Source organism: Giraffa tippelskirchi, chromosome 9 (genome assembly GCF_054371585.1).
Source record: "Giraffa tippelskirchi isolate mGirTip1 chromosome 9, T2T-mGirTip1v1.2.pri, whole genome shotgun sequence".
Lineage (NCBI taxonomy): Eukaryota > Metazoa > Chordata > Mammalia > Artiodactyla > Giraffidae > Giraffa > Giraffa tippelskirchi.
This window is the reverse complement of record NC_137283.1, coordinates 140239006-140254529: the sequence shown is the minus strand read 5'-3', so window position 1 is coordinate 140254529 and position 15524 is coordinate 140239006. Positions and strand designations below refer to the sequence as shown.

The following is a 15524-nucleotide window of genomic DNA, read 5'->3' as shown; positions in this document are numbered from 1 at the left end:
TAACAGGAAACTACCTTGCATATATTGTATACCATTCATGGGTATACATATACTTTATTCAGAAAAATTACAGTAAAATACTTTTACTTCTAAAACTGCATGGAATACAATTAAGGTTTCCTGAGACAATTCAAAAAATGCAAATTTCTTAATTACAGTTTGCCAGCTTCATCTTTATAAATATTATCTGTTCAGTGCATCTCTAACTGTGAGGACTGGGTTTTTTTCTTTTGATTTCCAATCCATCATAGTTATTTTGTAAAACATAGAATCACATGCTGTGGGCTATCACCACAATGTCAAACAGCTGTAATAAAGTTCCTAAACATTTATTCCATTTCCTATTGTAATCCTATTGTAATTGTGTACTAGTAACAAGGCATTGGCACTATTTAGTAGACAAATCTGTAGTAGTTTCCTAGAGTGACTGCAACAAATTACCACGGAGTGGCTTGAAACAGAAATGTCTTCTCTCACAGTTCTAGAAGCCAGAGTCTGACAACAAGGTTTTGGCACGGTCATTGTCCACAGTCTCGAGGGTGGAATCTTTCCTGGCTTCTTCCAGTTTCTGGTGGCCTCAGGTATTTCATGACTTGTGGCCGCACCTCTGCCTCTGTCTTCGCATGACCTTCTTCCCTAGGAGTCTGTCTGTGACTCTGTCACTTGGTTTTCTTATTAGGACATCTGTCATTGGATTTAGAGTTCACCCTCCTCCGGTATATGACCTCATCTTAGCTGATTACATCTGTAAAAACTGCTTCCAAATACGGTCACGTTCTGAGGTTCCCAATGGGCATGGACTGGGGGGCACTAGTCACCCCATTAGGATGCCTAGTTGCTTGGATTGAGGGTGGCATCATAGGAGATGTATTTAATGGAGAGCTGTAAGGATAACCATCCAGTATAGCTGTTTTGATGATATATTTGAAATGTGTAGCATTGTAAGTTTGACCAGTTTGTATAGATAGAAGGGTTGAACATGTGCCCACTACAATCAGTTGTGCAAAAGAAAACATTGCCTTTTTGTTTCCTATAAATTACCCAGTTTCCTTCATATACTCTGATCCTGCTGAGAAGGGGGAAAAACAAAAAAACAAAATCGAACTTTAGTTCACTGCAGTCAACCCAGTGTGAGCCAAAAATTTAAACAGTTGCATTAGCTAGCTCAGGCTGTGGGATGACTCGGTCTCTCAGAATTCTCCTGTTATCTCTTCTCTCCAAAGTGGATTCTGTTGTTCAGTTTCTCCCTTGATAATATAACAAAAGTGATGCCTGCTAAATTATGTACTTTTGAAACATGGACTTGCTCCTTACATAATTTATGAAATGTTGGAGAAGGATACTTCTATATAGTTGAGTTTAAAAAAATAAGGTATTATTTTGAAAACGTCCTTGCTCTGTGGAAATGATAAATCCACAAAAGTCATCCTTTTGTACTCTAAAAATAATTTCAGTACGCTTTGTGAACATCATGGATCTCAAGCTTCTGAATTTAGTATTGGATTTTACCTGATCAGGATTCTCTCCAGGGATTTCAACCTGGCTTCAGTGTTGGACTAGATTCTTTCCCTTACTCTCCTCTTATGCGATGTCCAAGATCTAGAAATCGAGTTTCATGGATTAGAAAAGTGGTGCATTCTGTCGACGGGGTGTATCCCAGCTGCCTGCATACTTAGCATGGTAGGGTCCCGTCTATATCCTTTTCTGCTTCACAAGTTACAGATTTAGGAAAGCCTTTAGGTTGTCTAATAATAGCCGAGTTATGTTGGAGATTACAGCGATGAACTATGTCAGGCATGTACGTCTGCTCCCGAGAGGGTAGTTCATCCTAGAGACCCGGCTCTGTCCTTCCTCCTCGTGCGCCCTGGAGCAGATCACAGGCCTCCTCCCAGTTGTCTCGTGCGTGTTGTACATGTAAAAGGATTCCTCAGATTCTTTTCTTGGCAGCATTTGGAAAATAATGTCTGGAATCAGAAACAGATTTGTTATTTCTGTGCTGAAACAAGTGCATTTTTTTCAAGTTAGCAAGCAACCATTTGCTCTGGACGGTTTCCCCACCCCTTCTTCCCACCTTTTATGAATCCAGTAATAAACTGTCAAGTAAGCATTGAGCAGAGTTGACACTATTTTACTATTTGATTCTGAGTATCATTTTAAAAGGCTAGAACAGTCAAAATGTGAAGTGACCTCGGGAATCTTGTATCTGGGTGAATCTGGACATTTCGTTATCATATTTTCACATTTTGAATTTTACTTAAATTTAAATCAGCCATAGCCTTTAGAGCCATAGTCCTGTAAGCCGTTCTTCCCTCCTTTCATTTAAAAATTGCATATAATTGCTAGCCAATAACCTACAGCTACCAGGGGGAATTCACATTTGCTCAATCTGCAATTTAAAGTAGCACTTTTAATAAACACACTGATGATATCATGCATTTTTCAAACTGGCGGGCAAAGCCCTTGAAATTTAATAAACCAAACAAAGCTCGCCTTTTATTTCCTTTGTCTTTCCCTTGAAAACTTGATCATGCTTTCCAGTTCTCTTTCTTCCTTCCACTACTAATCAAAATCTTGCTTTTAAATATATTGCAGCAGAAGCCAGATCACTGTGCTGACGAGATGATATAATAGAAACTAGGAGATGCTATCCTTAAGGTATGAAAGAGCAGTTAACAGAGCTTTGCTGCCAGAAGCGTGCAGGGCTGGGGGTCTGCTTGTCTGTGGAGCATGCTCTGTGCAAGGACAGTGCCCTGTGATTTGGTGGAACTGAATCAAATGACTTGAATTACCAAAAGCATTGGCAAAGGTTTCCATGAGTTTCTTTCTTCATTTGAGGATCTCCTGTCCCATTTTTACCTATTCTTGTTTTATTTGCTAATTTCCATGTCTCTTTTTTCTAGTTATTCTCTTTTCTCCTTTCCTCCTCCTCTGATTGCACATTGATGGGGGGTGTAATATCCCTACGCCAGATTGAACTCCCTCTAGTTAGGAAGGTGTGATCAGTAATCTACACATGTGTTAGTAAAGGTGATAGTTAATAGACGAAGGCAGATGGACCAGTGTGATAAAGGCAATTTACCACTCAGGACGTCATGTCACCACCATCAGCCAGGCACAAAGGTATGCAAGGATATGTATTTTTCTATTTTAAACATCAGAAGAAAATCCTGCTGAAACAACCTAAGGGCTTTAAAAGCAATTAATAGCTTTTGAATGATTGAGTGTATTGGTGATGCAGGGTAGGAAGATGGATATTCTTAAATTTGAAAAATGTCCATTGGTTTCTAAAATCATACATAGCAGTTGGATTTGAGATAAAGAGGTCTTCATTTGACAGGCAGTAGTATAATGACAAACTATTGGAGATCATATTAGCAATGTCCATCCTCCATCTGCTGATTATGTCATGTTTATCAGGTTTTGTTAACTTGGACTTTAGAGTTTGTATTGTTGTTACTGCCAAAATGTGGTTAATGCCGAGAGCCATTGAAACAAAGGCCATGATGACTTGAACGAGGATTTAATTTGAGGGGGACAGGTTACTTGCATGATAAGAGAAATGTAAGTGCTCATTGCCACTTCTTCATTGGAATGTCTTCTTATAACAAAAAGATATAAATAGCATAAACTGAGCTTTAGGAACCAGGAGTTGAAATATAGTCTTAAGCAAATTTATATTTAAGTGGAGTATGGTTTTCAAAGGTCAGGTTATATATTACATGTTTGCTCTTGAGAAATTTGGCAAGACCGCATTTGGAAACAAAAGGGGAAAATTCCCTCCTCTGATGACCATAAGAGGACATCTATGCTATTTCTGGTCTTATTTCACTGAGTGGAACTGTGCAAGCTTCGGAAACTTTTAGAATGAAAGTCGTGACACATGCCTCCACTCTCCCGAGAGTCACTGATGAGCAGAGAAGGAGGGAGGGAAAGGTACACTGCGACTTGCCTCGGGAATGTTCTTAGGAGAAGGAAGGAACAGGGCATCCAGAAGGGTTAAAGTGGCTTCAGGAGAAGGCAGGAGGCCAGGAGATTTCCGAGTTGGTTAGAAGACTGGCTGGGGAAACTAAGTAGTAGTGACTTTTCTGTTTTCAAACAGAAAAGTTTCCTCAGCCATTCTACCATAGAAGACGCTCGTGAGGTGGCATGGCAGAGAGAGAACCAGACATAGGGGAGCCCCTAGCCCAGGTGGTTCTACATCTCTCCTTCTTTGGCCATCTCTTTCAAATTTGTTGGAGTTTTTCTTTACCCCTTTCCTCTTTTTTAAGAGGATAAAAGAAACTCTAGTCCCTTCTATTCCTTACAAAAGTGTTGCTGTAACAGACTACCTAGTTTTATGCAAAACATGCATATTATCCCACAGTGGCTAATTTATATTATATATAAATTATATATAGATTCACCTCAAATTTGTTGATACCCTGAAATACCTCTTGAGGTTCATCACATCTGACCAAAATGTTTTGATAGAGTTTGGGGCATAAGTATTCATCAGATGTTGATGGCAGTTACCGTGTGCCTGATTTCCCTTGCCCCAGGAAAGCCTCCCTTCTCCCATGCTCCCAGACTTTTTTCCCAGGCCTGGGTCTTTTCAGCACCCAAGACCTTTCCAGCTGCTTTCCTGTCCTCTCAAAAGGCACTACTGCTTGTGCCTGCTTTGAGGGGGGCAGGGGGAGTTCTTCTTTCCCCAAGATTCACTTTGAGTACAAAGCAAGGCCAGGAACTTTTTTTTAAGGTTTTCTCTGCTAATGACCACCCAGATAATAAAACATCAACAGATTAGTAAAGAAGATTCAAGAAATCCCAACTGTGTCCATTAATAATATAAGCCTGAATAAAAATCTTTTAGCTTTGAGAGTAGCATGCGTGACTGCTCAGTCGCTCACTCGTGTCCAGCTCTTTGCAACCCCATGGATGATAGCTCGCCAGGCCCCTCTGTTCATGGGATTCTCCAGGTAAGAATACTGGAGTGAGTTGCCATTTCCTCCTCCTGTGGGTCTTGCTGACCCAGGGATTGAACCCATGTCTTTTATGTCTCCTGCATTGGCAGGTGGATTCTTTACCACTGAGCCACAGGAGAGTAGCATCTCCTTGACAAAAGATTGAAGGGTAAATAATAACTTACATAAGATGCTAGACATTTTATCACAAGTATGTAGTAATATTAGTTAACTGTGACCTTGGTAAGTGCTTCATAAAGTTACTGATTAGAGCTACTTTGGGTTTTCTGAAAGTAAAGACTAATTTGTATTGATACCATAATTTAAGAATACGGTGTAACTATATAGTGAGAAAGGCAGATATATTTCTGGTTTTTCATTGCAACATATTTACACCAACTTTTGTAAAGTTTTCTGGCATCACCGTTGTATAAATACACCCAGGTGAATACAAAGAATCATAAGTCACATATACTGGCAAATGAACGTTATAGCAACACAAATATTTTGAAAGCCAGGGAAGCCAAGGAGAATGTCCTGACACAATTCTAACTGCTCCAGCGGAAGTATTTGCTGCCACAGCATTTGAGACAAAAACCATTCCTTTTTGGAAATGTTTTCTGGCAGAACATACACTTGATAAAAATCCTAAACAAGATTTGAGCTACTCATGTGGCGCCTTTTATAAAATTGCTTGTATTAAAAAAAAAAAGAAAAATTCTCTCCATATCTGGATGAGAGGAACGGCTAGATGAGTGGTTTTATCCTTCATCGGTAGACATGTCCTTATTTCAGGTTGACTGCTGAGGAACTGGTAACTGGCTCTCCTTACTCACTCGAGTATTTCTCCTTTCACTCAGTTCCTTCTTCCATTGGTAACTGACCCATTTTCCATCTCAGAACAAGTTAGTTGAAGAGTTGTCCAGCTGAATTATCAGTAAATTACAATAGAAGTTTAAAAAAACTAGCAGACTCAAAAGATGACATTGTATGTCCATCCTTCCAAAACTGCAGGGTCCATAAATTCCAAAAAGACTGAATGCAGGTGAGTAAATTTTTGATGGCTTAAAGCATGATTTAAAGCATTGGTTAACATGAGATAAAACATTAGTTTGATATTTGCCATCAACTTTTAGGTTTAAAATTATAAGACGGTGACAGAGATAGCTTGTTTTCAGTCACCCATTGAGAACATCTAAATTTAAAGTCCTGTACATTTTCTGCTTCCCACAGAAAGTTCATGTTGGTGTGGCAGATATTATGAATCTTTATTTGTATGCTTTTTGGCTTATGGTAACAAATTTGGCTGAAATTGAGTTTGTCTTAGCTGCTCCCTGCCCCTCAGTCACCTTCATGAAATTGGTGAATAGATTCATTGTGGGACTGTTAATCTGCAAAAGATAGTGTCTGTGAACTGACAGGAAAACAGGAACCCCTAAAATATGTGAGATTCCTTTGGCACATGACATACCAAAGGGTTCTCCTTGACTCCTATTTTGGACAGTGTTCGACTGGATTTCCTTTTAATTTTGCTTTGCCTCATTTCCATATTGGAAAGTGATCTGCCTGCTCTGTGCATGAAGACAAGCTTTCTTTGTCTCCTGCTTGATATTGGCCTCTAGCAACTCTTGTGTGAGGCCTGCAATCAGGTCACAGGCTTCTCACATCAGTTCTAAGACAGTTCTCTAATCAGTGTCAAGAACTTTTTGCTGCTTTCCAGTAGGGCAATCCAGTATTAGTGATATACTGATAATTCCCACATTTCTCTCTACAACCGAGACCTCTCCCCTAAATTTCAAATATGAATATCCAGCTGTCTCCTCCACATTTCCAACTGGGTGTCCAATGGACTTCATGAACTCCTGGTGCCCCCTTCATCCCTTTGCCCTCACGTCTATTCCGCTGCAGCCTTCTTCATTCCCATGAGGGACAAATCTTTTTTTTTTTTTTTTTCCAGTTGAATAAGCTGTAAACCTTGAAGTCATGTATGACTCCTGTTTTTCTCTTACCCCCACCCCCGCCCTGGTTCAATGTGTCAGAAAATCCTATTGACTCAGTGTGAAATATCTTTTCTGGGATCTGACTCCCTCTCGCTCCATTCACTGCCACCTCCTTGCCTGGGTCTCACCTGGGCAGCTATCACAGCTTCCCTCAGCAGCCTGTTTTCAACCCAGTAGCCTTTGTGAGTTCATGCTATTCCCTTGCTCAAAACACCATTTTACTCAGAGTAAAAGCTCAAGCCTTGGCAATTTCTCTTTGTTTTGGGAACATCAGTCACAGGCCAAAATCAAACCATAGAGGAGAAAGGTGGTTTTCTAAGCTACAGAACTGGTAGCTGGTCAGATCTTTTATTTTGGCAGAAAAGGAAAAGGTTTCTGCGCTGAAACCGCAGCCCCAGGTTAGTCGTGCTCTTGTCTGGTGCTCCTGGAAGGTATTGTCTACTGAGAGGCCTTCATCTTTTCTGCAGTGGGAGTAAAGATCATTCCAATCTGTGTCATTGTTTCATCACATGTAGCCATGTGTGTATTTAGTGCAGCTACAGATGTACCTTTAGTTTTTATAAAACAAATTTGATAAGGGAGTTTCTGTTGGAATTTTGGAAAATTGATTCCCATGGCTTATTTTTTTTTCTTAATAGGGATTCAGTTAGAACTAAATAGTAGGGAAACTGTCCATATTCAGTTAGGAAGCTAACTGGAATATTTAAAAAGCAGCTCAGGTTTTATTCTTGTGCATATGTTTGTTTTCCTGAGCTTTGGTTTGTTATAAGGAATATCAGAAAATCCTCTCATGATAAGTACTTGATATTTTATTCTTTCATAGAACCCCTGCTTTTTTTTTTTCTTTCATAGCATTATTAAAATGGAGGGCAGGCTTTGACCCCACTCATTGAGTGGAATTTCTTTGGGACATACACTACATTGCGTGTGTGGTAGTGATAGGTGCTGTGGCTTCCCTATTAGATTCTAAGCTTCTTGAGGGCATATCCCATTGTCTTAACCAAGAAGGAATCCTAGTTGATATTTGTAATTAAAGGGGCTTCCGTAGTGGCTCAGTGGTAAAGAATCCGCCTGCAGGAGACATGGGTTTGATCCCTGGGTCAGGAAGATCCCCTGGAGAAGGAAATGGCAACCCACTCTAGTTTTCTTGCCTGGAAAAATCCCATGGGCAGAGGAGCCTGGCGGGCTACAGCCCATAGGGTTGCAAAAGAGTCAGGCAGGACTTAGCAACTAAACAACAGCAATAGTTTGTGATTAAAGGAATGAAATGTAGCATTTAATCTAGTTCAGGTAAAAAGGACTTTAGCCATCACTCTCCATGAAAATAAAAGGACTCTTTCGAGGATGACTTAAAAATAGAAAAGTGGATTTTCTTACTTCCAATGGGACTGAAAATATGAAGGCAATAAGCAGAGCAAGAAAGATTTTTAACTTTTGAAGTTTTATCTTCTATAGCAACTGGGTAGAAAAACCCAGTGTGACAATTTCAACCAGTAATGACTTATAAGAGGGGGAAGGAAGCTGATCATGGAAGAGGAGAAAGGTTAATGTGTTTCTAGAAATTCAAACATTCAAGACAAATGAGTCTAGACTTTCTGGTGACAGGGCGGGAGATATGCTTCCCAGGTAGCTTCTTGGTCTTTGAAGTGGCAAGTCACCCTCAGGAAAACGGCCAGTCCCCTGCTGGCTCCTCTCAAGTACTGTTCTGAAGTGGTTACTCTTCTCTTAGAGGACTGAGGTTTTACTCACCACGGAGAAACACAGCCTTCAAGCACTTTCTTCCCCCTTGAGTTTTCAATTGGAAAAAAGAAAACCAAAGAACTAAAACACTCCAATGCATAGTTCCAAGAATGAGCAATTGACTGTAGACTAAAAGGAAAAAAAGTGATAAAATTATCTTTAGAAATATGAGATCATTTTCTCATAGCAAGTCATCATGTAACTATGGGACTTTTTCCTTTTTATATCTGTTTAAATATTTCTACTGAAATTTTATCTCATTTGACCTTGCTATTCCTTATTCTAAATTTTTCAGATCCACTGGATTACTTTCTAGGGTTCTCCTGTGTGCTTTTCATTCTATTTCCATTACAACACTGTTCCCCATTTTCTATGTAAATATCCTTACAGTTTGGTCACTGTGTTTTTCTGTCCATCTTAGGTGCAATGAGAACAAGCTGGTTATTTATTCAGGACCTTCTATCGGAGAGCACCTCAAGGTGTTATTAATATCTGTTGATTGAATGAGTGCTTGACTGCATCGAGGACTTTATTTCCTCCTCTTTACCTCTGTGAACTATTATGATTATTAAAAATTACAGGAACTTTGACTTGTAGGTTGTGTTTTCAGCTCAATAAAATGAAAGTAATGGACCTGTCATTTTAATGACCAGTTGAGATCTTAATAAAATTCACATTCAGGGTGATGAGCCTGAAATTGGCACATTGTGATTAACCACGAGTAAAGTTTTTGCATGTGAAACAGAAACAGTTTTAACCTAGGAATCAAGAGTTTTTCTCGTCTAAGTCTGTCGCTTACTGACTCAGAGAAAACCACTTAACCACAGAACCATTTTCTTCATCTAATAAATAGAAGTGACTCCCCTGCCTACTTGATGAGGTGCTCTTTGTAGAAATCAAATGAGATAAAGTACCTGGGATATTAGCTCAGAAAGTGGCAGTCCTCTTTGCTATCCCTCTTTCATTCTCCTACACTTCTTGTCAGTTCCACCTTAGTATGCTCTGGATCCCATCTCTGCTCTTTATTTCCTGGACTAGCACTGCCTTAGTCTGATGACTATTAGCATTTCATGCTTTTAGTTTATTGGGCTCCTAACTTTCTGATTCTCGGCTAATTGCTCTCTAATCTCTTACTCTAAATCCTATCCAGAAACTTTTCTGGTTCTCGGCTAATTGCTCTCTAATCCCTTACTCCAAACCCTATCCAGGACGTGAATAACAGACTTCACTTATCATGTTTTTTCTCTAAAACTCTTCAGTTTCCCCCACCCAACCCTCTACCAGTACAGAGCCTTTAGGATAAAGTTTAACTTTGGAGGAGCCCTTTATTAAAGAACACCTCCCTGTTTTCCTCTTCAGCATCAGTTCTCATGAGCCTTTTCACCCATCCACACTCACTCACAACTTTTGCTCATCTTTCTTTGTTGGGACCCTCCGCTTAGGACTGTCTGTTTCTCCTGTCCCTTCTACCTAACACTGAGTTTGGACTGACAGGACTTACTCCATGTGGTACCTCCTCCAAAGCCGGTTTTGAACCCCTGCTCTGTGCTGCCTGTCACACTGTCATGTCGCTGTCTTGTGCTAGGCAATAGGAACCTAAAAGGCACGGCATGTGTATTAGTCATTGTCCTTGATGCCAAAAATCATGTAAAACCTGGTTGAATTAATTCATTAATGTTTGAAAATCTTTAAAACAGTAGGGAAAATTCTGGTGTATCATCTGGCTTAGTATTAAAAGCAAAATAGAAAACATTATCCTGCCCTTGTATATATAAAGTTATAAACTGTTCATACCTGGGGTACTGAGGCTCGTTCCAACTCTTCTCTTTTTAAGTAATTTCTAAGGAGTTGAAATGCACTAAGAATTGCACAAGTAAACTTTTTGTCTGGGAAGAAGTAACTGTGCAAAAAAAAAAGTCCTAAAATAATTTGCATTTTACCTCGGAAACCATGATCAGGATGCAATACCACAATTTTCTGTAGGAGTAAATGACATGGATGTTGTCAACCAAGGTCAAGTGTTCAGGACTAGAGATTTATTACCTGGATGATGGTGCAAGCTAAAAATATTAACCTGTTCAAGAAAAGTACAGATAAACAATTTAATGATTGAGCCATAATTGTTTATCAAGGTAAAATGGTATGTTTGAGTCTTCTAGAATTGAGGAATCCGAATTAAGGAACACTGCTCCTCCTTCTCCTGTGATAGGCAAACTTTGGGCCCCTTGATGTTCATCACCTGGTGCCATACCTGTCAGTGTGTTATGTGCACATGTGCTAACTTGCTTCAGTTGTCCTGTCCAACTCTTTGTGACCCTATGGACTGTAGCCCGCCAGGCTCCTCTGTCCATGGGATCCTCCAGGCAAGAATATTGGAGTGGATTGCCATGCACTCCTCCAGGGGATTTTCCCAGCTCAGGCATCGGACCCACATCTCTTATGTCTCCTGCACTGGCAGGCAGGTTCTTACATTGCTTGGTAAAAAGAGACTTTGCAGCTATAATCAAAGTTACTACTCAGTGACCTTAAGAAATGGAGATTAGCCTGGATTATCTAGGTGGGCCTCACATAATCACATGAGCTTTTAAGAGCACAGCTGCTGGCAAAGGGGAAGTGGGAGAGGCTGTAAGGATTCAGTGTGCTGTCACTGGCTTGACTGGGGAACCTTGAGAAGGAATTGAATTCAGGGAGATCAGTCTTGGGTGTTCATTGGAAGGACTGATGTTGAAGCTGAAACTCCAATACTTTGGCCACCTGATGCAAAGAGCTGACTCATTTGAAAAGACCCTGATGATGGGAAACTTTGCGGGCAGGAGGAGAAGGGGACGACAGAGGATAAGATGGTTGGATGGCATCACCGACTCAATGGACATGAGTTTGAGTAAACTCTGGGAGTTGGTGATGGACAAGGAGGCCTGGCGTGCTGCAGTTCATGGGGTCGCAAAGGGTCGGACGCGACTGAGCGACTGAACTGAACAGCCTGAATGAGCTCGGGAGCAGTTCTTCCTTTACAGCCCACGTAAGAGCCCACGCCAGCTGACACCCTGATTCAGGCCTTGTGAGACCCTAAGCAGAGAACCCAGCTGAGCCCACTGGACTTCAGACCTGTACAACCAAAAAATAAACAAGTGGGTATTGTTTTAACGTGCCAAATTCATGGTATTTTGTTACAACAGCATAGAAAATGACTGCACCAACAAAACAAAGCAAAAGATGGGGCTGGCATATGGGAGCTTCTTAGTTTAGGAATCTATTTGCTGGAAGACTTGATTTCCAGTGTCCCTTCATGTTGAGTGGACTATGTTTGACAAGCCCTAAAATTAAATGCTCTTTCTGACAGCCATGAGGGGGTCTTTATTTCTAGTTGATCTGAGATCACTCCCTGACCTCTGGAACATCCGAGTTGACCTGAAGCATGCCCCTAAGTGAGTCATAGACTTCAAGGGCTCCAGTGGAAAAATCAACCGGGGAACCTTACATTATTATATGCTGACTTTGTGCAGGAAAGGTTAGCAATAATAAATCAGAGGAATGGAGATTGTTTTGGGTAGCACAATATCAAAGGCCCCAGTTTCAATTTTTCCAAGTGATGTATAAAAAGATGTTTGCTTCCTTTTAGCATAGTTTCTCTAATATTGTCTTTATGAGAGTCATCCTCTTTGTCAAAGGCCCCCTCAAGCCCCCAACACTTGAAACACACTAAAAATCATTTGTTAATGAAAACAGAGAGGATTTGATTTTGACATCACTTCAGAAATACTGTACTCTCGTATCACAGTTCTAAAAGCTCTTCATTTTATTTGTGATGTACAAGATAGGCAAAGACTGAAGTCTGGACCATGCTTTGTCAGTGTTGTAAATTTGTTCGTATTAAACACTAAAATAGTTGACTTGGTATCAAAATAGGGAACAGTTGTGTCTGCACAGGATGATGATAGCAGAGTTGGAAACAAACAGAGCTGATAACCTGCTTGCTTGCTTACCTTGGTAGAAATTAAATGACCATTGTTTCCATCTTTCTAGAGCACAAATATATTCCTCTCAGAGTACGAAATAACAACCTTATAGATAATTCTTTGAATTATTGATTAGTTGAAGAATGAAAATTAAAAAGAACAGGTCGCTGGCTTAATAGACCAACACCACTAACAAAGTTTTAAAACGTGAGTTTTTCTAGTTTTCTTGCTTTGGTTATTGTATATGCATGGTGCATTTGAGATGATTTTGACCTTGGAAATGAATTTCATTTGACCTTCTGCACATTTATTTTATCACTCAGATATTGTCTACATTTTCTTGCTTTTCTTCATTTTGTCTCTGCACATTTTTTCAAAAGAAATATTTGCTTAGTATGAGAGCAAACTTCCTGCTCAGTGGTGGTTGAAGACTAGCCTGGCTACCAAACTGTCACTGTCCCTTTCCTTTCTTTCTTGGCCCTCACACTTGGCGTACTTGTTAACCCAGATCTGCTCACTTTTTTTCTTCTAAATATGTTTCATACCTTCCTTGTGAATGCAAACCTTTGGTTTTTTTCTCCCTCCCCCCCCTTCATTCTACCACTCTTTTACTTCTTTATTACTCCAGTTTCTCTCTATTAGGAATATGTTTTAAAAACTATTATCAGAAACAAAATTTTGATATTTTAGGCTTTTTATATAATTGTCTGACATTATATTTACTTATAAAGCCTTGTAATTATGTCAAATAACTTGCTTTCTCTTCCTGATCCTCTCATCTGAGTCTTTTGTATACAATTTACTAGTTTCCTGTAAATTACAAAGTATGAACTGGAATATGGCCCATGAACCTCAGAGGAGGAATGTTGTTGTTCAGTCGCTCAGTCATGTCCAACTCTTTGCAACCCCGTGGACTGCAGCATGCCAGGCCTCCCTGTCCCTATCTCCTGGAGTTTGCTCAGGCTCATGTCCAAGAGGTCAGTGATGCCATCCAACCAACTCATCCTCTGTCGTCCCCTTCTCCTCCCACCTTCAATCTTTCCCAGCATCAGGGTTTTTTCCAGTGAGTCAGCTCTTCCCATCAGGTGGCCGAAGTATTGGAGCTGCCAATGAATATTCAAGGTTGATTTCCTTTAGGACTGACTGGTTTGATCTCCTTGCAGTCCAAGGGACTCTCAAGAGTCTTCTCCAGCACCGCAGTTCAAAAGAATCAGTTCTTTGGCACTCAGCCTTCTTTATGGTCTAACTCTCACATCCGTACATGACTACTGGAAAAGCCAGAATATGGAGGGATAAATTGGGAGACAAGTCTGGCATCTAGTTCACAGGCTCTTTTGTGGAGCTGTCTGATCACTGATGACTTCAGTTCTGCCAGGAGACTGAATAGCAGGGGGCGAGTCACTCACCTTACCCATGTCTGGGCTCTTTCACCTCTAACACACAGATGGTAATTCTCTAACTCAGGAGATTTTTCATGCACTTTAAGTGGAATAATACATGTGAAGCTTGCTTGGAACCTGCTAGACCCGGTAACTGTTAACTACTGTTTTTCTTTCTGTCCTATATGTGTGTTCAATGTGGCATAGCCTCTGCTAATCTAGCCACTGTTTGTTATACCACAGTGGCAGAGAGGACGCTTTCGTTTTGTGTTTTCTGTTTCCTAAGTGGATTGGTAGGGATCGTGGTACTCACCCACTTGTTTTTACGGTTCATATGCAAACGCTGTCAGCAAGTGCCTGAGCACTGGAGTCCCACTGCATTCTGACTTGCCAGTAATGGGAGCTATAAATTCAGCTGCTATTCACGAATGAAAATGAGGGGATTTGTTTTCATAGTGTGACAAGCCTTATAAGCCTTATTACTCTTTTGTCAGTTCAGATTTCAGCAAGAACAGAAACTTGTTTTATCGTCATTGCGCTTTTGCCTTTTCTGCTCCGCAGTCCCAGGCTGCCGTTTGTGAGCACCATTGGGACCGTCATCTAAATGGTTTTGGTGTTTTGTTGTGGGTTTTTTTTTTTAATTTATTATTTTGTACTGGACTATAGCCAGTTAACATTTTTGTGATAGTGACTCAGCCATACATACACATGCATCCATTCTCTGTGGGGTTTTTTTTCCTCCACACATAACTTTAGTTTCTAAAATATGTAACTATGGAAAAATCCTTATCAGTACAAAATCCAGTGCAGCCTCACAGCACTGATCTTGACCTCATATGTCAATAGGATTAAAAGGAGGAGCCTGAAGAGAGACAACATTGATTTGTGTGCTGCTTATACAGCTGGCTCAATTTGCTCTCTTGTTTAAACACTGCAAAGCCAAGACAAAGAAGCTAATGTTATACATTACAGGGTATATTACCTTTTTAAGGTGTATCTTTGAGTGTAAAGAAGCAGGGCAGATGCTGGAGTGATTTCAAAAAAGGATCGAGATTGACAAAGTTTTGTGTTATCAAGATAGATTTTATTCTACTTAAGACCCTGTGTCAGATTATTTAAAATTCATTAGTATTGCAGCTAAAAGACAGAAGGAAATGAGAATATTTAAATACATAAGTAGACTCGAGAGTAGTAACTCAGAGGAAGTTAAGTTTCAGAACTGATGAATTGTAGCCAAAACTGCATGCAGAGGAAAATTAGTAAATTTACATGTTTTTATTTTTAAACAAAAAAATGAATAAAAAGTTCTTGACTCCAGGAAAAGTATGAAGGTATATGGTTATTGAAATGGCTTATAATAAAAATTGGAGGAAAATGACAAGCCCACTGGAATTTGTTCATCATTATTATTTTAGATGTCTCTGATGCTCTTTTTTTCATTATGGTTTATCATAGGATGTTGAATATAGTTTCCTGTGTCTCTGTGCTATACAGTAGGACCTTGGTGTT

At 40.0% G+C, this 15524-nt stretch overlaps 1 protein-coding gene across 3 annotated transcripts in view; it reads left to right on the top strand.

Annotated features, from left to right (window-relative positions):
• NHSL1 (NHS like 1) overlaps nucleotides 1-15524 on the top strand; it is a 400302-nt gene that overhangs the window by 289286 nt on the left and 95492 nt on the right. The gene's annotated exons all lie outside the window — the stretch shown is intronic.